Source organism: Schistocerca gregaria, chromosome 1 (assembly GCF_023897955.1).
Source record: "Schistocerca gregaria isolate iqSchGreg1 chromosome 1, iqSchGreg1.2, whole genome shotgun sequence".
Lineage (NCBI taxonomy): Eukaryota > Metazoa > Arthropoda > Insecta > Orthoptera > Acrididae > Schistocerca > Schistocerca gregaria.
In genome coordinates this window covers 1,003,110,103-1,003,129,136 of record NC_064920.1, presented here as the reverse complement: position 1 = coordinate 1,003,129,136, position 19,034 = coordinate 1,003,110,103, and the positions used below count along the sequence as shown (strand labels likewise).

The window sequence follows — 19,034 nt, the reverse complement described above, 5'->3', positions numbered from 1 at the left end:
ATGTTAGCCAGCGAGAACGAAGAAACATTCGTCATTGCTTTTTCCGCAGAATAAGGTATTTTCATATTCTGTGCACACTCACCGCCACAGATCCACTGCTTTCGCGATCGTTTTGTCTCCGTACTGTAATGGTTGCTGCATAATTTCGTCTACAGTCACACAACGACGCCAGGTGTGTTTCAAATTGTAGCTCTTACGGTCATCTACCCAGTGTTTGGTGATGAATAAAGGGCAGTGAAATGAAACCGATACTTACGGAAAAAAATAAATACATTGTTCATTATTTCTTAAGTAATCACCACAACTGTTAACACATTTATCGCACTGCGAGACAAGACAGTCAATGGCTTTTTGGAGAATTGTTTGTTGTTGCTCTCGGAACCATGATTGTATCCAGGCGTGCACCTCTTCGTGCGAAATAAACCGGCTGCCACGAATGGCTTTCTTTAGGCTTCCAAAAATGTGGAAATCGCATGGGGAGAGACCAGGATTGTATGGAGGATGTGTTGGAGCTTCCTACCGAAACTTCTGTAGCATAGTCGAAACAAAATTGGCAACATGAGGGACCGCTTCAAAACAATAAACCGTTTACTTGCTTTTTGCCGGCCGCGGTGGCCGAGCGGTTCTAGGTGTTACAGTCTGGAGCTACGCGACCGGTACGGTCGCAGGTTCGATCCTGCCTCGGGCATGGCTGTGTGTGATGTCCTTAGGTTAGTTAGGTTTAAGTAGTTCTGAGTTCTAGGGGACTGATGACCTCAACAGTTAAGTCCCATAGAGCTCAGAGCCATTTTTGAACTTGCCTTTTTCCCATCTGTCTTGTTTTCGTTTGACTTCCCCATATAGTTCTCCATTTTCGTGATCCCAGCTATCCCCATTATATTGTAATATCATGAACGGCCCATCGTCAACGATTTGCCTTACATAACCACGTTTAGTTGCCCCCCGCCGTTCGTTTCTTCCACCAATCCTTCATCTATAGTTTTTCGCAACGGCTGACGTCGTGATACGTGCCCAGTGATTCTAGTTCTTCGATACGTTATGTATTTCACTAGGCATTTTTAACACAGAATTACAAGTACTAGGAGGAGATAGTGTGATGGTTTTTCGTTCTTTAGCATCGTAATCTGGGTCCCGTCCATACCTGCAGTGAGCATTTGGTTGTCTCACCAATCGCCTTGAATTCTGCCAACTGTAATCAATTGAGGAACTGCTTCGTTCCTTCAGTGTGAAGCTGTTCTGTACATCGCCCACACATTTAGGTTGCTGTTCACGCTCTGAGAGCCTTATCGGTGACTTTCTTGTCCGATTCGCCTCAGAGACTGTAATCTGGCAAGAGGCCATTACAAGATAGTAGCGGCCACGTCAGATGGACCAAGGTTTTTTTTTTCTCTCCAGTTATTCTGTCGTGTGACAGACAGTATATGGCATCGCAAGAGAGAGGTCAGATAGGCGAGTTTTCCTCTGGTCATACCTGAAATTTTCCAAACCATTGTTTAGAAAGTCTCGTGTTTACAGTTTCTGATCTGGAGCCAACAGACGCACACTTTGTACACTCAGCCTCCTCGTAAACAGAACTTCATCCAAGATGTCACGTACCCGTTAAATGAGATGCCTCCCCCCTCAAAAATCTCAGGAATGTTAATGCGACTATCTTCTACCACGATACCACGAATTTTGACGGTCATTTCTTCAAGAGAAATTAAACGAGCTAAAGGAACGTGCCAGATCTGCAGCGTTCTTAAGTACACCGGACTAAATACGAGTGAGCTCCCTTAAAGGAGCATGTTGTTCGCTTTGGAGAGCTGCAGCTGGCTAGAATTAGTGGCAGGCGGTCACGGGACCCTCCAAATCTTACGTAAGTTTATTTGTAAAGGTCCGTATTGGTCACAAAAATTGTACATTTCACAATTACTGGTTTTGGCCATTGCCATCTTCACATATGTTACAAACAGAAAAATAGTGGTGTAAGCAACTAAGTTTAGTTAGCTCAAGTAAAATCTACAGAGGCCTAGTGATACTCAAAAACAATAAAAATACTGACATGATTGGCAGCCATTCATACCAGACAGACACACTTAAAAATATTCTGATGTAGGTATCAACGTCAAAATCTACGGGGTGTTTCGCAATTCATGTTACATACTTCTAGAGGTTGTCGAGGAGACTTAGTAAATCAAGTCCGCAAACGTCATCTAACGACGCTTCCGAGCGTTTAAGCTACAGGCGCCAGTAGCTTAAAATATGTATGTACAGGGTGATTTTCTGATAATGTTACAAACTTTCAAGAACGGTAGAGAAGGATATATGCATCAGTTTGAGGTCAGGGTCCGTGGTACAGAAACGAACGAGTCAATAGTTCGAAGCGAAAATCGTTCTGATACCTCTGACAATGGAACACATGTACCGGTAATGTTGTTGCTAAACTGTAGGATAGGCAACTTCCACAGCAAAACAAGAAAAAATGTCAAGTAAAGATGGGCCCTAAAATGAGTGCCCTAGGAGCTATGAGCACTTGCTCAGTGGAAGTGATGTATTTCACACTTGCGAAGATAAATAAGTGCTCATGGTTCCCCAGATATGCGTAATTTGTCTGTTGAACGGGAGTTACAATGCTCACTAACCAGTTCTGTCTGCACATACAAACGGGCACTTTCAAATGAAATGGCAAATGTTCTCTAAAACAGCTAGAAAACAGATTTAAGACTGTCATTGACTTAAAATGTTTAGAAAACTATCCTTGTACTTATTCTCAAGATCACGATTTTTTTAATGCCAGTCAGCTTAGGGAAATGGGTGCTGCTTTTTGTCAAAATTCATCCCTTCCTCAATGGGATTTTCTTTTTAAATGCATCCCCATCAAATCAGAAATAAGTTGTTTCTCACATTGCAACGTCTTGCTGTCGACACTGAGCAGTCAAGTTCACTTAAAATGCGGGGTCTGCAGTTCATTCCAGATGATCTAATTTTCTTTCCTGCTCTTATTTTTCCTACATGACTTTAACAATATCGCGTTTTAAATTGAAAAATCGTAGCAGCCATGTTCCTTGACTTAAACAACGTACATTGAGTAACAAATAGCCCGCCTCGATAGCTGAGTGGTCTACGCTACAGAATGCCATACAAAGGGGCCCGGCTTCGATTCCTGGGTCGGACATTTTCTCCGCTCAGGGACTGGGTGCTGAGATGTCTTCGTCATTATATCACCCCCACCGACGCACAAGTCACCGAAGCGGAGTCAACTAAAAAAGACTTGCTCCTGGGAAACGGTTTACCCGACGAGCGGCCCTAGCCACACGACATTTCATTTTTCAGTAATATAAAAAGTCCCCATACTCTTCGTTCTATTCCATCGAAAACTGCTGCAATTGACAATGGAAAAAATGCGTACGACTTCAGAAAATTTACTATCCGTATCACTAGTTTTATCACGTGCTCCATGTCTGCAAATGTAGCACGAAGTGCTTCTTGATGCACAGGACAGACAATGAACGCTATTCGCCGATCGTTGCTTTTTTTTTTCATTGTCAACTAAACGTGTAAATTCTTTGCAAATGGTGTTGTAATGGCGTTTCATTTGTGGTACCCGTCGATTATGAGACTCTATGTCGCATAATAGATATTGAGAATTCTAATCCTGCTCTTCTGTCATTCCCATTCATTCGATGGCTTGTGACCATAGATTGCTAGAGTGTCTCTTTTTTTGCAGACAGCTACTGGACCTGTGGTCTTCTGTTATACCACGAACAAATAGCGAAGGATTAACACCCCTGACACCACGATTATGCAGGTTCGAATCCTGCCTCAGGCATGGACATGTGTGATGTCCTTAGGTTAGTTGGGTTTAAGTATTTCTAAGCCCTAGGGGACTGATGACCACAGCAGTTAAGTCCCATAGTGCTCAGAGCCATGCGCTGTAAATATGCTGGCCGAATTAACAGTGTGTAAGAGGCAGTCAAATGAAAACTAAACAGATGGATAAAAGTAAGTAAGCTTTTTATTGTACGAAAAGTAATCCCCACAACTGTTAATACATTTATCCCACTGTGAGGCAAGACGGTCAGGACATTCATGGGAAAATGTGTGCGGTTGCCTACGGAATCGTGATGGCACCCAGGCTGCTCTTCGTCCGAAGCAAATCGACGATCACGAATGTCTTTCGTCAGACCTCCAAGAATATGGCAATCGCATGAGCAGGAATTGCTACTCTAAGGAGGAAGTGTAAGGGCTTCCAAGCTCTTTTCAGTGCCGACGGTTTTCGTACACCGTATTAGGCGGCGTGGTAATGGGGTGAGTTGTGTGAAAATAATATTTTTGTCACCCCCTTCCCCATACTTACTGATTGTAAGCCACTCGATTGATGGACTCCATATTCCTGAACTGGCAGAAATTGGAGGACGTAAGGCTGTCAATGTTTTGTGTCTGGCCACATTAATAATAATAACAAAAAACTGTGCTTAGCAGTATAATAGTCCTTACGTATAATAGTTACAGTTATGTATTGCTGACAGTCAGTTCCCTTATGTGTTTCGAAGTGAGTAATGAAGCAATTTCTGGTCTATTGCTGGAAGTATCTACAGCCTACAGAATAAATTTTCGTGAGATATTTAGCATTTGTTACGCTTATGCCTCACTTTTACCATCATCGATGTATGGTACAAAGCACAAAGTATGTGTGTCGTGGGTGGTCTATGTCAGGAACAACGAGCATGGCGTAACTTGCCTAATCAATATTCAAGTGCTAATTGTAGAGATCTTTCGAAAATAATTTAGTATGATGGTAAAGACAGTCAAACCTTTTTGGTAAACCTCATTTTACCCCTCAGGAAGTAGTTAACCCTAAGTTGGGAGCCAGTGCTCTAGTGGCGTCTCCATGTAGTGCGACGTGGGGATTCCAGTATGTACCAGGACTGCAGGCACGTACCTGCGAATACATAAAAATTTATTATGTAATTGCTTCGAGTGGATAATTAAGACCTTATGACTTCCGCTCTTAACGGTTCTTCACACGACTCTATCGTCTGGTGCTTCCTGATCCTTGCACAAGCTCTCCTGTTGCAGATACTAGGTTTCTCAAACGCGAAGCTGTGCAGTGAAGAGCAGACTGATTTCAGCTGATTGTCTTTGCCTTTACAGACCATAATGCGCCAGGTCTTGTAAAATGCTTTAGTCAACAATGGCTGTTCCTCTTTGTCCAAATGAAATGCCTCGAGACATTTAAAAATCCTCTAAGTTCTTCTCTTTTTAATCATCAACTGAGACTCAGGTATTACATACCTACCGCACGAGGTATTGTCGCTTGTTGGCGTGTTTATTTAGCAGCTGCTTATTTCTTGTTAGGTTACAGTGTTCCGTTGACGACGAATTCATTCGAGGACAAGCTCGCACTGGCAAATGATAGGGAACGTCAGAGTAAGTGTTTAACTCGAATAAGGGTTGTTGGTTACTCACCGATTTACAAAATACAATTGTCAGTAAACTCCTGGAGCCTGACACAACGTGTAAAGGCTAATTCTATGAAGCGACTCGAAGTGGTATACTCTCTCGAAAGCAGCCAAATAGAAGGCTAACTGAAGGATGAGATTGATAGGAGGATTTCAGTAACTGTAATGCATCACTTAAAGAAACCTTTTTGAAATCGATTGTGCGACCTACTCTAGAATACTGTTCCAGTGTCTGGAATTCTTATCAAGCAACCTGGAAGCACAAATTGAAGGAACGTACAGACGCTCGTTAGAATCTTAATAAGTCGGCATAGCACTCACGAAAGTGAAATGGAGACCCTGGAAATTCAGTTAGATTCTTTGGCAGAAGGAGGACGTTGTTATCGCGAAACCTTACAGAGGAAAATTTTGAAACCCGGTAGTAAGTGTTTGAACAATAGTTTACTATCTCACGACCGCTTCAATTTACAGGGTGATTATAATTAAAGTTAAACTTTCAAACCGCTGTAGAAATACCACTGGTCAAAATGAACTCAAATTGCAACGTAATATTATCGAAGAAGGGGAAAAGGTATGGCAGAAGAAAAATAAATAGTTTCAAGATGTAGCAATAGACGGCGCCTTTAAGCATCATAATCTAATAGTGATCGACTACAAATGACAAATGAATCATACAGCAATACCTAAGGTGTACGTTTGACGTTGAACAAACTGTACTATTCAATGTGCATGGGTGTACAGGTGTGAGACTGTTTAACGTAAGCCCATCCACCACGGCAAGGTCATATCACATCGGATGGGAAAATCGGTTTTTAATTGTCCTGAGGCCAAAAGCCGCATACAAAGCATCAATCAAGATAAAATCGGATTATTAATTCCCGTGTGACTGGCGCAAAACATGTTCAAAATACTGTCCACCGTTTTCTGCAACAAGTTGAAGTCGAGAAACAGCATGTTCCACACCTGATCGAAGTGTTTCCGGTCACACGTTCAGAATGTGTTGCGCATTGCGTGCCTTCAGTGCTTCTAAGTCTGCAATCGAAGCACTGAACACAACATCTTTCAGATAGCCCTACAGCCAGAGGTCACATGGCTTAAGAGCAGGTGATCGGGACGGCCAGGCTGTAAGGAAATGGCGGCTGATAATTCTAGCATTTCCGAAATGACGCTTCAGCTGCATTTTCGATGTGCGGAGGTGCGCCCTCTTGCATAAAAATGATCCCATCCACGCTGCTGGAGAGCTGGAATGACGTGGTTGCCCAAAAGACACTCATAGCGCTTATCAGTGACGGTACAGGTAACACCACCGGAAGCACCTCTCTCTTCGAAAAAATATGCCCCTATGATAAATGATGCCGTAAAACCCATCACACAGTGACCTTTTCAGATTGAAGTGGTACTGGTTGATTTTCCTTTGCCCATATTCAACAATTCTATGTATTGACATATCCTTTCCGATGGAAGTGGGCTTCGTCTGTCCACAAAATCTTCCACGGCCAATCATTGTCGATTTCCATACGAGTAAGAAATTCTAAATCAAAGGTCTCTCATGCTGGCAGGTCAACAGGAAGCAACTCATGCACGTGGGTAATTCTGAATGGATCGCAAAGAGGGATGTTTCGTAGGATTTTACGCACCGTTCTCACGGGCATGTTCAATGTTTGGGTAATTCTCGGTGCACTACACGTTTGCACACCACCACTCGTCTCCTCCTGCATTGCTGTCGTCACTGCTTCCGCTGCCGCCGAATCAATTCGTTTCCTCCCTCTACCAGTTCACACACCGAAAGAACCCGTCTTTTCGAATTTCCAAATCATTTTTTCTAGACCCACGGCAGTCACCGGACCAATGCCTTTTTTCAAACCCTTCAGTGTCCGGAAATTCTAAACAGCAACGTGTGCACATTCATCATTCTTGTAATACAGCTTTACAAACTGAGCGCGGTCCTGCATTGACACAATCATGACGAACGTCGCAGACGCGAAAGGAGGAAAAGCCGTGTACCTGGCGTGTTTATACCAACTTCAATGGCTCGTGCGCATGAGAGGTGTTTTCATTTAAGTATTCTACTGATCAATTTTCACACAATATTTTTTCTTCTGCCATACGTTTTCCCCCTTCTACGGTAATATTCCGTTGCAATTTGACGTCGTTCTGACCAGTGGCGTTATTTCCGCAGCATTTTCAAAGTTTAATTATAATCAACCTGTATATAAAACTAAGAAAACGGTAGTAAGCTCATGCATTTCTGCTGCCTCTATTGTATACCTTTCGGAGGGATTGTGAGAACGACGGTTACGCGGTAAAGAGTCATTTTTCACTTGCCCTACACTCGACTGGAGCAGGAGAGAGAGAACCGTGTTTAATATTTGTGTTAAGTACCGTATGCCATGCACTGTACAATGACTTTCGATACACACTGCCAGAAAAAAAGGTAGCACACCTGGAAAGAAGATGTCGATTTTGATCTAAAAATGGTTCAAATGGCTCTGAGTACTATGGGACTTAACTTCCCAACTGAAGGAGTTTTAAAGAGGGTCGAATTGCGGCCAAGCGAGTGAAGCTACAGTTTCACACTGGTAGTCACTTGTATAGGAGCTCCTTCTCGCAAACATCCGCGAATAGTTGGCGACAGGAAAAGTAGCAGGAACTTCATGCGATACGATATGCAACAGACAATAAAGTATAAGAATGACGTATTACTAAATGCGAGAACAGTCCTGATTCAGGCCACGAACCCTGTACCTGTATGTCAGTTTCAAATTGCACCCTGAAATTGAGTATGCCCCATTACATACACACAGTTTTTACGTTATAATTTAGAAAATTTCCGGTATTATCAATATCAGGTTTCCTGCTAAGTGCAGAGTGAGACTGTGTCTTACAAGTTCCACGCCGACGTCGGATTTCGCGTGTTGTACAACTCAGTTTGATAAATTCGGTCATTTTCTGCTTCATGGCGAGAAATATTGAAAGGGGGCGTGACCGTCGGAAAGTTACGACGGTTTTGTTTAATTTTTCTAAATTTTATAACATGTTATTGGCAGGTTGCTGATGTTTCGGTAGAAATAGAAAGTCAAGTATTGTGCTGTGATGTTTCTCAGTTATATTAAATTCTGCACAGATGGAAACAAAGATGTGGGAAGTTCCTAGGAAACTGCACTAGCACTTGAAATAATTTATTGCTGATAAAATGAGTTTCAACAGAGTCGTAAGCACGATGGGCAAAATATTGACACCCTTAGCAGACATCATTCTACTAACGTGTAACACCACTCCTAGTCTTGATAATGAACGGACTCGATTCGGTGAAAAAATGACTCTATATGTTTCTTCGCTTATGGTAGGGACAGCCAGGGCATGCAACACTGCACCCGAGACGGAGGTATGGGTCGTCTGGGCTTTTCTCGGTACTTCTCGGAAGTACTCGGCGAAGCGAGACATCTCATTTAGCGCTCTGGTACGCCATTTTTTATTCGCCATTCCGGCCGGCTTACAGCGTATGCATCACAGTTATGTATGCTTACCAGTCCCATCTCATATACAGAAAATAAAACAGGGGAAAGGATTATCATTCCCGGTACAACCTGTCCTCGGATGGCAATGATGTGCTGTCATCCATGTCTCCAGAACATGTAGCGCGTATTTAACGCCATATCGATCGTTTTTAATGAACGAATATATGGTCAATCAAACGTGCTCTGTTTTTAGCTGACTGCTTCTGAAACTACTGCAATAAAAAATACAAAATAAAAAAAAGGTAAAGTGAGACTACGGAATGTGGAGATACACTATGTGATCAAAAGTATCCGGACACCCCCAAAAAGATACGTTTTTCATATTAGGTGCATTGTGCTGCCACACACTACCAGGTACTCCTTATCAGTTACCTCAGCCGTAAGAGAGCAGAATGGGGTGCTCCGCGGAATTCACGGATTTCGAACGTGGTCAGGTGATTGGGTGGCACTTGTGTCATACGTCTGAACGCGAGATTTCCAAACTTCTAAAAATCCCTAGATCCACCGTTTCCGATGTGATAGTGAAGTGGAAACGAGAAGGGACACGTACAGCACGAAAGCGTACAGAGACCGCCGACAGTTGAAGAGGGTAATGATGTGTAATAGGCATGTGTAATCCAGACCATCACACAGGAATTCCAAACTGCATCAGGATCCACTGCAAATACTATGACAGTTAGGCGGGAGGTGAGAAAACTTGGATTGCATGGTCGAGCGGTGGCTTGTAAGCCACACATTATGCCGGTAAATGCCGAACGACGCCTCGCTTGGTGTAAGGAGCGTAAACGTTGGACGACTAAACAGTGGAAAAACGTTGTGTGGAGTGACGAATCACGGTACACAATGTGGCGATTCGATGGCAGGGTGTGGGTATGGCGAATGCCTAGTGAACATATTCTGCGAGTGTGTGTAGTGCCAACAGTAAAATTCTGCGGCGATGGTATTATGGTGTGGTAGTGTTTTTCATTGAGGGGGTTTGCACCTCTTGTTGTTTTGCGTGGCATTACAGCACAGGCTTACATTGATGTTTTAGGCACCTTCTTGCTTTCCACTGTTGAAGAGCAATTCGGGGATGGTGACTGCATCTTTCAAAACGATCAAGCAGCACCTGTTCATAATGCACGACCTGTGGCGGAATGGTTACACGCCAATAACATCCCTGTAATGGACTGACCTGCACAGAGTCCTGACCTGAATCCAATAGAACAACTTTGGGATGTTTTGGAACGCCGACTTCGTGACAGGCCTCACCGACTGACATCGATACCTCTCCTCAGTGCAGCATTCCGTAAATAATGGGCTGCCATTCCTCAAGAAACCTTCCAGCACCTGATTGAACGTATGCCTGCGAGAGTGGAAGCTGTCATCAAGACTAAGGGTGTGCCAACACCATATTGAATTACGATGGAGGCCGCCACGAGCTTGTAAGTAATTTTCAGCCAGGTGTTCGGATTCTTTTGATCACATTGTGTATGTAGGCTACCCCGCAAACAGAGTGTCAGACACAAGCAAATATATGAGCATATGAGTATGGTATCTTTAGTCTCACAGCATGTATTCTGTGCGAACAGTTTATCGAATTATAAGCTTTCATGATTTTCTTTCATCATTCACATTAATATCAAACACAGATAGCTAAACATGCTAGACTGCCCACTGCAACATATGTAACATAAGTCGTTCAAATTACCTTTATTTTTATTCTGATGGTCGAAGAGGGTTTTGGACACACTACAGGACTGATCTCATTGCTGTAGGCCTCATTCTTCATTCGTGTCCCAGAAGTACAGTGCAGTTTTATTGATTTCTCATTTCAGGTTCATAAGATAGCAACTTGTACTGCTTCAAAATTAACCTTTCATCAAACTGTTAAAAGTCCCCTCATCAGAATGATTCTTGAATTTTTCTGAGGCTCCTTCCCCCTCCTTTCTGATCCGCTCTACAGGACGATCAGTTATTTCGTGCAACTGACTCCTGCAGTTAACCACTTAACTGGAAAGCCTTCATAGCTCGTTTAGCAAAAGATATATATCTGAATCCGATAAATAAACTCCCGAGGAAAAGACAACAAACAGCAAAAGATGATTCGCGTTGTCTGTTACCCGCCATGCGCTCCAACGGACCAGGTTATTCGTAGCAGGTGACTGTTTATTCACTAACCACACGTTTTGAGTTGCCCACCGAATCATATTAGGGAGATATGCAGTATATTTATTGTTTTAAATCTGCAGTAGCTTCGACTCTCAGTTTTCTCATAACACTTCTGCAGGTTTGCAGTAAACAGTGTTGCGCAGACAAAATGAGCTTCTTTACTGCATACATTGCAATGTGCTATAAACGCACCGCGCGTAAATCTTTCGTATTCTAAAAGTCAGTTTTAAACACTGCATCTGTCACTTGCTAGTAAGGACGAAATTTATTCCGCTTGATTCTAAGTACCTCTACAACTCGAGTGTCAGAAAATCGCAGCATTCACATCTTGACCGTTCTGGTGCGGCTCTTCGTCTAGTCCACAGTTTACACTCTCGTATAAACCCATTTTCTGTGGTGCTGATCTGCCACTGTATTTATCATGTCAGTAAGATTCGCGGTTCTCTTCATATTTATGGCATTCCAGATAGCTTTACAGAACAGATTCCAAGCCATGGTACCAGCTTACACTGTGATTGAGAGGAAGCGCTGACAGACAGTCACACACACACACACACACACACACACACACACACACACACACACACACACACACACACACGCATGTGTATATTAGCGTACAGGGTGTCTCTCCTAACAGCTATCACGCACATTTTCTCTGGTGTTTCGGTAGATATTGGCAATTGGGTTTTTGTAATGTGTAGTTAGAGTCAGCCCAGACAAGTACTGATTACCACGTCTTTCATGCGACGTCCAGCATCGATGTAAAAGCGTCGACTTGTTCCCTGTTCCAAGTAAAATGATTTTTAAAATCAGAATTTTACTTGCCCATTCGACAGAGCGGTCCCAAATGAATCTAGTGCGATATTCCTATTATCGGCGTGTAGTAACAGGAACAGTAAAACACGTAGAATATCTAGTACTCCAGTAGCAGCAGTACTGCCCTAGCACGCACAGACTGTTACCGCCATGCAGCAGCGTTGCTCAGTCGCTGTTGGAGCACCAGTTTACTCTTCGTGTTTTATTGTTGCTGTGCATACAAATCGATAATACGATTATCGCACAAGACTGATTTTGAACCGACATGATTACTCTGCAATTCACATTTAAGCGCTTGGCAGAGGGTTCATCGAACCACAATCATACCATCTCTCTACCATTCCACTCCCGAACAGCGCGCGGGAAAAACGAACACCTAAACCTTTCTGTTTGAGCTCTGATTTCTCTTATTTTATTTTGATGATCATTCCTACCTATGTAGGTTGGGCTCAACAAAATATTTTCGCATTCGAAAGAGAAAGTTGGTGACTGAAATTTCGTAAATAGATCTTGCCGCGACGAAAAACGTCTTGGCTTTAATGACTTCCATCCCAACTCGCGTATCATATCTGCCACACTCTCTCCCCTATTACGTGATAATACAAAACGAGCTGCCCTTTTTTGCACCCTTTCGATGTCCTCCGTCAATCCCACCTGGTAAGGATCCCACACCGAGCAGCAATATTCTAACAAAGGACGAATGAGTGTAGTGTAAGCTGTCTCTTTAGTGGACTTGTTGCATCTTCTAAGTGTCCTGCCAATGAAACGCAACCTTTGGCTCGCCTTCCCCACAATATTATCTATGTGGTCTTTCCAACTGAAGTTGTTCGTAATTTTAACACCCAGGTACTTAGTTGAATTGACAGACTTGAGAATTGTACTATTTATCGAGTAACCGAATTCCAACGGATTTCTTTTGGAACTCATGTGGATCACCTCACACTTTTCGTCAACTGCCACCTGCCACACCATACAGCAATCTTTTCTAAATCGCTTTGCAACTGATACTGGTCTTCGGATGACCTTACTAGACAGTAAATTACAGCATCATCTGCGAACAATCTAAGAGAACTGCTCAGATTGTCACCCAGGTCATTTGTATAAATAAGGAACAGCATAGGTCCCAGTACGCTTCCCTGGGGAACACCTGATATCACTTCAGTTTTACTGGAAGATTTGCCGTCTATTACTACAAACTGCGACCTTCCTGACAGGAAATCACGAATCCAGTCGCACAACTGAGACGACACCCCATAGGCCCGCAACTTGATTAGAAGTCGCTGGTGAGGAACTGTGTCAAAAGCTTTTCGGACATCTAGAAATACGGAATCAACTTGAGATCCCCTGTCGATAGCGGCCATTACTTCGTGCGAATAAAAAGCTAGCTGCGTTGCGCAAGAACGATATTTTCTGAAGCCATACTGATTACGTATCAATAGATCGTTCCCTTCGAGGTGATTCATAATGTTTGAATACAGTATACGCTCCAAAATCCTACTGAAAATCGACGTCAATGATATAGGTCTGTAGTTCGATGGATTACTTCTACACAATTGTAACGGGAAACAAACTGAAGCTTTCCATAGAAACCGGGTGCTACACGAGAGACATAATGAGCACTGAAACTTCCTGGCATATTTAAACTGTGTGCCGGTCTGAGACTCGAACTCGGGACCTTTGTCTTTAGCGGGCAAGTGCTCTACCAACTGAGCTACCCAAGCGCGACTCACGCACCGTCCTCACAGCTTTACTTCTGCCAGTACCTCGCCTCCTACCTTCCAAACTTTACAGAAGCTCTCCTGCGATCCTTGCAGAACTAGCACTCCTGAAAGAAAGGATATTTCGAACACATGGCTTAGCCACAGCCTGGGGGATGTTTCCAGAATGAGATTTTCACTCTGCAGGCAAAGGTCCCGAGTTTGAGACTCATTCCGGCACACAGTTTTAATCTGCCAGGAAGTTTCATGTCAGCGCACACTCCGCTACAGAGTGAAAATCTCATTCTGGAAACATCCCCAGGCTGTGGCTAAGCCATGTCTCCGCAATATCCTTTCTTTCATGAGTGCTAGTTCGGCAAGGTTCGCAGGAGAGCTTCTGTTTGGAAGGTAGAAGGCGAGGTACTGGCAGAAGTAAAGCTGTGAGGACGGGTCCTGAGTCGTGCTTGGGTAGCTCAGTCGGTAGAGCACTTGCCCGCGTAAGACGAAGGTACCGAGTTCGTGTCTCGGTACGGCGCACAGTTTTAATCTGCCAGGAAGTTTCATATAAGCGCACACTCCGCTGCAGAGTGAAATCTCATTCTGATAATGAGCATTATTTGTTTGGGCTGACTCCATCTTCACATCCCAAGAACTAAATTGCAAATATCTGCCGAAACACTAGAGAAAATGCGCCTGACGGCCAACATCCAGTGTAAGCAACAGATTTATATGAATTTTGAAAAATATCGAGATTAAACTTCTTTTGTTTATCATCGATAATGATTTAATGTCTGTTGAACAACAGTTTCTGGACCATTTCTTGATAAGTGTCACATTTATTGAAGACTGGTGCTTTATAACTATAGAGACAAAGTAAGATCAAGAACAGACAGAAATAATTTGTACACTATACAACTTCTTATGTGCGCATTTCCAAGTCCTGTTTAGTAGTTGTGTACAAATACAAAATAACAGCAATTATCGCAGAACTATTCAGGGTTGGTAAATAAACCTTACATATTCTGCGGAGTAAACTAGACTTGCCCCTAACATGTACGTTAGTTTTTAACACCACGATTTCCAGAGGCACAGACTTATAGGAAAATGCATCCTCTTGTCTTCCTCCGACTTTGAACTGACTCATCCAACCAATGACAGATGGGAGCTGCGGTTAAAGTGGACTCCTCGGTTGTCTGACTATCATCCACAGAGAAATAAGGCCTTTATTGATTGACATTTGCAGTTAACCAAGACATATCGATACGAAAAAAATCCTAAATCTTTTGTAGAAACTTTAACAGATTATTCGGTATAAGTACAGAAATAGACACGCAAGCTCGCTTTGGACAAATTGGAAAACCAGCCTAAGCTTTTCATAGAAACCACCCCAATATTTTGCCTTAAGTTATTGAAGAAAACAAAGGAACCTCCAGTTCTGGATGGCTGGAAAGTAATGGAAACACAGTTTTCTCCCGAATAGTGGTCCATAGTGTAACCACTGCGCCACCTCACTAGGTAATGTCTTTGCTGTTTTCTGGCTGAAACATGAGGAACTTTCCCCAATAAAGGACACCTGGAAACTCACAGAAATATCCTCTAGTGAACTCAGAAGCGCCGCTTTCATTCTTTATTAACGAAACTGTTTCAAGACAAAACCAACAGGAAAAATATTTTTCTTGATCTAAAGATAAGTGGTTCGAGGCTACAGAAAGCAGATTTATCTTTATTATATGTAGTTCGGCACCAATGCATATAAAAAAATTAATATACTATTCGATACATACCAATACCAAAAACTGCACATGTTGCGTCTACGTTTTGTGTGCTCTTTCTTATGGTGTATAAGGGACACTCGAGTGAAAATGAGACAGATCGAAACTGATAAAGTAAACTGTTCATTATTTCAATAGTAATGGCCATGATTGTCAATATATTTATCCCACAGTGAGACAAGAAGGTCAATGCCTTCAAAAATGTTTACTGTTGCCTACGAACAATGAATGTTCCCAGGCATGCACTTCTTTGCCACGATTCTTTCGACTACGATGCAGAAGTTCCACTGGGAAGCCCTTACACATTATTCACAGTCCCAATTCTTCACATGCGATTTCCATATTTTTGGAGCCCGGAAGAAAGACATTCGTGGCTGTCGATTTGATTTCGAAGAAAGACGCGCACGCTTGGGTAGGATCGTGATTCCGAAGGCAACCGCAAGCATTTTTCCATGAAGGCACTGACCGTGTTGCCTCATGGTAGAATAAATGTATTAACAGCTATGGGTACTACTTTTGAAATAATAGGTTACTTTGTTTCCATCTGACTCGTTTTCATTTGACAGCCTCTTATATAACGTGCATCCTGCCTAGAATTTTCAGTACTGTTTCCAGAGTTCATCAGTTAATTTCCAGAGTTTCCAGATTCCATACTGGTATTTGAAAATCTATTTTTTGTCGTCATGTTAACTAAGATTAACATACTGAATCTGTGATCTTACAATTTGTCCAGTACTATTATGGCCAATACAGATCAGTTGCGGAAACGCGACTGTGTTGTAGAAAGTCTGGAAACGCATTACAAGGACTGAAAGTGGAGGCTAAACCATTAACTTAGCATGCACAAGGAAAGAAAAAATACACTCACAAACGCACACTCACACGACAAACACACACCACACACACACACACACACACACACACACACACACACACACACACACACACAGACGGAAAGAAAGTGAGAGAGAAAAGACTCAGAGAAAAGCCATAACCATATATCACGTTTAGTACGGTGACTCAGGAGCTAATGATACGTTGAGGCTAACATTCCAAGTAAAACAATGAAACAAACAAGGATTAAAATAGCGGTAGCCTACTATCTTCAAGCTTAGCTAATTACGTTCTTTTGTTGCGGACGAGTCGGGCGTGAATTACGTTACAAATAACGAAGCTTACGCCAATGGTTGTGTATCAAGATTGGCAATTATATTTAGATAAAAGACAATCAAAGATACGCTGTAAACGTGTGTAATTGCGTGTTGCCTCTAATCCGAGCTCATCGAATCACAGGAATTTTACAGCTAATATACGATTGCTCATAATGTCACAAGTACTAATAAAAGTTATTACATTTATTCTGATAGCGCTCGCACGAAGACAACTGCAACACCTTAATCTATTATTAAATTAAATCTGGTTGTTTCCTCCTCTGAAATCTAAAACAGTGTGTAGTGGAAGGAAGTTTTACTAGCTCGTAACAGCGAACTCATTATTATAATGGATACAACATCGCATCGAAAAAACGTATAAAATTCAACAAAGTCTTAATCATTCAATTGTGGCTGTGTGTCATTGAAAACCTAATTGTAAGATAGTGCTCAATGCACACGCTGTGAAACCTCTCGGGAATCATGAAATGGTGCGTAGCATTCTTGGCGTGGAGAGGAAAAAAAAAGGAGCGAAGTGTAGCCAGCGCCACGGTATCTAGAAGGCACGCAGTCTTGACCCAAATCCTTGAGATGGGCTATTCTTTCGGAACCGCGGAGTCTCGGAAAAACATTTGCCACATAACAGGGAAAGCCGGTTATTTTTGAGAACATTATTAATACAAAGTGTGTCAGAGGCGAGCGTACCCCCACTCGTGGCGTGGCGTGTCCCGGCGCGCCGCAGTTGGCAGCACTGGAACGAGACGTAGCGCGTCTGCAGAGCGTAGTCGGCCCTTACCTTTCAGAGCAGGCGGCGGCGGTGGACGAGCAGCTCGTGCGCTTCTCTGCCGCGAGGGACTAAAAATCTCGAATTATGCCCTCTTCGCCTCCCATTAGATTACAAGAGGACGTGGGAGGCTCTGTTCTCGGAGCGCGGGAGTAGGGGCGTCGGCGTCCGCTAAATTTAGCCGCAGACGCACAGTGTTAGATTTCTGCCTCGCATGCAGCCGGCCACTCGGACACCGATTGGCCGGGCCTCTGAGTCACATGATACCGGTGCTGCCAATCGGCCTCGGGGCAGTCGCTAATGTTCTGCCTGCGAACGTCTTCGCATCGCTGCCCCTTTGTTGTTTCTGCGAATGGCCCGAACGAAGGGAAAGGTCAAAACCAATGGAGTCCCACAGGAAGACCAACTGATTGCGAAGATCTTTCGCTTAATATTGAGGGCCAGACGAAAGAAACTACTTTGCAAAGTCTTAGTCAGACATAGACACTTTGGATAAACATCTGCTACCCCTTTGTTGTTTCTGTGAATGGCCCAAACGAAGGGAAAGGTCAAAACCAATGGAGTCCCACGGGAAGACCAACTGATTGCGAAGATCTTTCGCTTAATATTGAGGGCCAGACGAAAGAAACTACTTTGCAAAGTCTTAGTCAGACATAGACACTTTGGTTAAACATCTGCTACCCCTTTGTTGTTTCTATGAATGGCCCGAACGAAGGGAAAGGTCAAAACCAATGGAGTCCCACGGGAAGACCAACTGATTGCGAAGATCTTTCGCGTAATATTGAGGGCCACACGAAAGAAATTACTTTGCAAAGTCTTAGTCAGACAGGGACACTTGGGTTAAATATCTAGGAGTAAAGTTACAAAGCTTTATGAAATGGAACGAGCACGTAAGGACGTTAGCAGGGAATAAAAAAAAATCGAATCAAAACACCTTCAGCCATCTAAATTTCCAATTGGTATTTTATTTGAGTAACCAGTTTCAGCGTTACATTACATTACCTTCGCCACAGCAGTCTTGACCCAATATTAGATACAGGCTCCCAGGTAGATGCTATTTTCCTTGACTTCCGGAAGGCGTTCGATACAGTTCCGCACTGTCGCCTACGGAATATCAGACCAGCTGTGTGGCTGGATGGAAGAGTTTTTAGCAAACAGAACACAGCATGTTGCTCTCAATGGAGAGACGTCTACAGACGTTAAGGTAACCTCTGGCGTGCCACAGGGGAGTGTTATAGGACCATTGCTTTTCACAATATATATAAATGACCTAGTAGATAGTGTCGGAAGTTCCATGCGGCTTTTCGCGGATGATGCTGTACTATACAAAGAAGTTGCAGCATTAGAAAATTGCAGCGAAATGCAGGAAGATCTGCAGCGGATAGGCACTTGGTGCAGGGAGTGGCAACTGACCCTTAACATAGACAAATGTAATGTATTGCGAATACATAGACAGAAGGATTCTTTATTGCATGATTATATGATAGCGGAACAAACTCTGGTAGCAGTTACTTCTGTAAAATATCTGGGAGTATGCGTGCAGAACGATTTAAAGTGGAATGATCATATAAAGTTAATTGGTGGCAAGGCGGGTACCAGGTTGAGATTCATTGGGAGAGTCCTTAGAAAATGTAGTCCATCAACAAAGGAGGTGGCTTACAAAACACTCGTTCGACCTATACTTGAGTATTGCTCATCAGT

At 43.0% G+C, this 19,034-nt stretch overlaps 1 protein-coding gene across 1 annotated transcript in view; it reads right to left on the bottom strand.

The window, feature by feature from the left end:
* Positions 1-17,614, bottom strand: part of LOC126278560 (uncharacterized) — a 320,088-nt gene extending 302,474 nt beyond the window's left edge. The window contains exon 1 of the mRNA XM_049978755.1: positions 17,346-17,614. The gene's annotated coding sequence lies outside the window, so the exon portion shown is untranslated. The remainder of the gene's footprint in view (positions 1-17,345) is intronic.
* Between the last annotated feature and the right edge of the window lie 1,420 nt (positions 17,615-19,034).